We start from the raw sequence: 4,499 nt of genomic DNA on the forward strand, positions 1-4,499 counted from the left end.
TCCACAGTATGAACTGCTGTATTACCAGTCTCTCTCTCTGGCTGTAACAGAGTGGGACCTAGACCAATTGCTGCACTCCAATAGTGCACTCTCCGTTTTCTGCAGCTCTTTTGAGATGTCCACAGTTCTCTGCATGTGTCTTGATCTGGCTTTGGCAGCCGTCTGATTAGGTCCTAACCGCAGCTACTTGATGTCCTGGGTCTTGCTCAATTGCATTAACAGAATCATTGAAGTGCTTAAATGTAAAAAGAGGTTCTGGTAATTCTTGAAAAAACATTCTGAGTGTTCCAGTGATGACACGAATGTCCCCCCATTCACTGCCATTCCAGTCCAAGTCTCATCACGACCGATGGCAACCTCAGCTTCTGGGTCACTGCAAGGTCGCCCCTTACTCTATCTGTCCCATCAGCATCCAAACCGTGTCCTCCAGCACGTTCGACACACAGCTTCACAGACGTCATCACTGTGCCATCCTCTCTGACAGATTAGCAAGACTGAGTCCAAAGACCCAAAGTTTACTAGAACCTTCTTCACGAACAGCTTGCAGAGTGGGGTGTCATGTAAGAAACTTGTAAGTTTTTCTTTTTCTTTTTTTTCTGTTCCAAAGAATCTATGTTAGATGGTTTCATGTAACGAAGTTTTTTAGGATCCTTCTGGTCCTTTTCTTTATCAGGCTTTTCTATTCCTGGTGAATCTGGTATCTGTTCTTCAATTGCTTCATCACAATTATTGATTATTGATAGTACTACTAAGAACTTTAAACCAATCATTAATGACTGTCATTATCAGACTGAATTCAGTCCAACTGACTGTTCCCTGATGAGTCTTCAGCTCAAATACATCTTTTTGCTGGATTTATCCTTTGCAGCCCTCTCAGTCATTGAGCCCTTGAGGTCCACTGTGAACTCTGGTTTGGTCTGATTACTTCCAAACCAACTTGTGCTACTTCCTTGACTTTTGGTAAAAAGTAAAGATGAACTCTGCAACACTGCCCAAGAGGACAACCAGTTCTTTCGAACCTTTTCCCCATTTTCAGTACTTTTTGTTACATTTAATAATCCCTATTTCTCTTGACCTGTATCTCAGTGCTTTGGTGAAGAGAGAGAAAACTCATTTTCAGGAAAGCAGGGTTTTAAGGCAGTTGGAGATTCCTTGTCATTGGCGTTCAATACAGTGGTTACACGTCTCCACTCTGTTAATCCCATTGGTTCTGGCAGCCCTCTGTCCAGACTCCTACTTTTAGTTATTCCTCTTTGCTGCTGGGATGAAGCACTGTACTCTGGCAATTCCCATTCTGACCAAGATATGTTTTAAGGCAGTTGGAGATTCCTTGTCATTGGCGTTCAATACAGTGGTTACACGTCTCCACGCTGTTAATCCCGTTGGTTCTGGCAGCCATCTGTCCAGACCCCTACTTTTAGTTATTCCTCTTTGCTGCTGGGATGAAGCACTGTACTCTGGCAATTCCCATTCTGACCAAGATATATCTGCACTGTAGTAACGTTGCCTTGATCGTCAACGTGCTTCAGCCACGCTTGATGTCCTTTGCTTATCCTGAGTCCAATAAGGTGGTTTCCAAGTTCTTTCCTGTGTTCATCTGTTAGACCAATAACAATACCCTGAACTGTCTTTATGAGTTTCCCATTCTCCATTAATCTGAATTGCTGGGCTCCCAGGAAGTGGGGGCAGAGCAGACTGGGATATTTTCAGTTCTGGCAGGTTAGTGTAGACGGGAGAATCTGCCTTCCTTGATTTGGAGGTGTAGTTACCCTTATCTGTCCAGTGGAGCTGCTGCTAAGCTCATCACCAGATTCAGAATTTCTCTATGTCCAAGAATTCTGAACTGGGAAAGTGATCAATATACATGTCCTATTCTGGCTGGAAAGTTTAGGAGCTTGTGAGTCATTGTTAAACTTTGCATTATTATGGATCAGGTCCAGGCTTAGGTTGAGAGTCTGACTTGGATTATAACGGGGTCCAAAATTCTGATTGTCTTCATGAGTAAGACCTGATCCTTGGACAGATGGCTCTCCAAAGCTTAAAAGCTCAGGCAGTTTGTTCTCATCCTCTGTGGTCTCTGAAGGTGGAGACTCTGCGTCGTTTTCACAGAATTACGTGGCAGTCCAGCCGCCTGTATAACAGGTAGCATTAGAGCTTTGCAGACGACCTCCTTAACTTCCTGTGCTGGTCATAGAATGCCTGGGGATTCTCACCTGGTTGACTTGCCACCAGTCGTCCCTGTCTTTTTCTCAGGGGTGTGCCACTCCCCTTGTTTTGTCACTCTCTCTGTCCTCTGCTCCATTCCAGCATCCTGTCCCACTGTAGTGTGCACTTGTCCATCCTCCCACTTCTGTCAGCCACTTTTATTCAACAATGTTCACCTCTCAAAAAGGCTGGGACACCCCATTATGGCCTTATGGCTTGTTGGATGGACATAGCTTAGATGAAGGAGATGTAAATATCTGGCATTACATTTAATCCAAGGGCCTGGTGGCCTCGTGGCAGGCAGCTCCCTCTTCAACCAGCACCACAGCTGCAGGAGGCCTAAGCAAGCTCAGCAAGTGCTCACATGGCAGCGGCCGAGACTGGCCCCCGAATATCCATGTCTCTCACAGCAGCCACCCCCACCAGCATGGCAGGCAGCCCGTGATGATGGTGCAGCTTGCTGGTGCCAGAGTGGACAATAAGTACCTTGCCCTCCAAAAATCAGGGTGTCAGGATGTGTGTTTTGGCTGCTGATCACTGCTTTTGATTGCTGGGTGGCCAGCAGAGGCTGATCATTCTTCCAACCCCACAATCTGAAGCAGCTTTTCTGTCACAAGGGTATTTAAAGAGCTAGTACTCTTTTGAAAAGGTATTTTATTTTATTTTTATTTTGCCCCTGCTGGGAACCAGACATTTAAAGAAATCTTTGTCATGTCACTAGCTGACCACAGAGCATAAAAATTTTAGCAACCACACTCAACAGTAAACATACACTTTGCACAATAGTTTGGAAAAGTCACAAATGATGGCTTCACTTTTGAAAACAAAAAACAGTCCCTGAGAAATGGGACTATGTGATCTCCAGAGTTACCACATTATAGTGCTCAGAATGTACAGTTCTCAACAAAAAGTAAGAAAGCACATTTATTAGTTTGCTAGGACTGCCGTAACGATGGGCGGCTGGAAGAACATAAGTCTATTGATTCACAGTTCCGGAGGCAAATGTCCAAAACGGCAGAGCTGGCTCCTTCTGAGAGCCAGGGGACCTGCTCCACCTGTCTTGCCTACTTGCTGGTGCTGTGCTGGCAATATTTGCCATTGCTCAGCTTGTAGTTTTCCGCCTTCATCTTTAAACAGCATTCTCCCTATGTGTGTGTCTGCATCCGGAATTTTCCCTTTGTAGGAGGACACTAATCGTGTGGAATTAAGGGACCACTCTACTTCAGTATGACCTTCAGCTCTGTCCAATCAGAATCGACCAATCGGCTCCTGACTTTATCAGCCTATCACCCTTTGCTATGCCATTTGGCCTGATTTGGATTTAGTTAATCAGGAATCCTGAATACCCCTTAAAAGCCCCTTCAGCTTCTGGTTCTGCAAGACAGATTTGAGAGCTGTACCTCCTTGTCTCCAAGCCAGTCAACTTTGTGAATAAATCCTTTTTTCTTGCAAAAACCAGCGCCATGGTATTGGCTTCCGTGCACACATTGGCAGCAAGCCCTTGCTCAGTAACAACAGTAGTAATATCAACAGGAGGGGTGAAGATATATAGGAGCAGAGGGTTTGTATACAATTTTTAACTAAGTTACTATTGTTCATACTAGGTGTTTGTAAGTGTAAGGTGTTAAATGTAACCTGCAAGGTATCCACTAAGATGATAACTAAAGAATAGCACAGAAGGAGGAAATCAAAATGGTACACTACAAAAATCAACTAAATATAAAAATAATGCAATAATGAAGGAATTGAGGAACAAAATACATACAACATAAAGCAAACAAATTCAAAATGGCAGAAGTAAGTCCTTCCTTTTCAGTAATTAAGTGTAAGTGGATTAAATTTTCCAACTAGTAGGCATAGATTAGCAGAATGTATAAAAAAGATTCATCTATATGCTGTCTACAGGAAACTCAATTTAGATACAAAACTCATAGAGGCTGCAAATAGAAGGTTGGAAGAAGACATTCCATGAAAATAGTAAGCAAAAGAGGGCTTGAGTTGCTATATTATTGTCAAAGTAGATGTTAAGTCAAAAAGGTTATGAGAAATTTTAAAAAATTAAATATTGATAAAAGGGTCAATCCATCAAGAAGATATAGCAATTATAAACATGTATGCACCTAAGAACAGGACCCCCAAGTATATGAAGCAAAAACTGACAAAATCGAAGGAAGAAATACTTCTATAATAATAAATAGTTTTACAATAATAATTGGAGACCTCATACCCCACCTTCAGTAATGGGTAGAACCAGACATAAGATCAATTAATAAATAGAGTATTTGAACAAACTA

General features: G+C 42.7%; 1 pseudogene; it reads right to left on the reverse strand.

Annotated features, from left to right (window-relative positions):
* LOC103596201 overlaps positions 1 to 4,499 on the reverse strand; it is a 9,321-nt pseudogene that overhangs the window by 720 nt on the left and 4,102 nt on the right.

Source organism: Galeopterus variegatus, unplaced genomic scaffold, assembly GCF_000696425.1.
Source record: "Galeopterus variegatus unplaced genomic scaffold, G_variegatus-3.0.2 Scaffold1955, whole genome shotgun sequence".
NCBI lineage: Eukaryota > Metazoa > Chordata > Mammalia > Dermoptera > Cynocephalidae > Galeopterus > Galeopterus variegatus.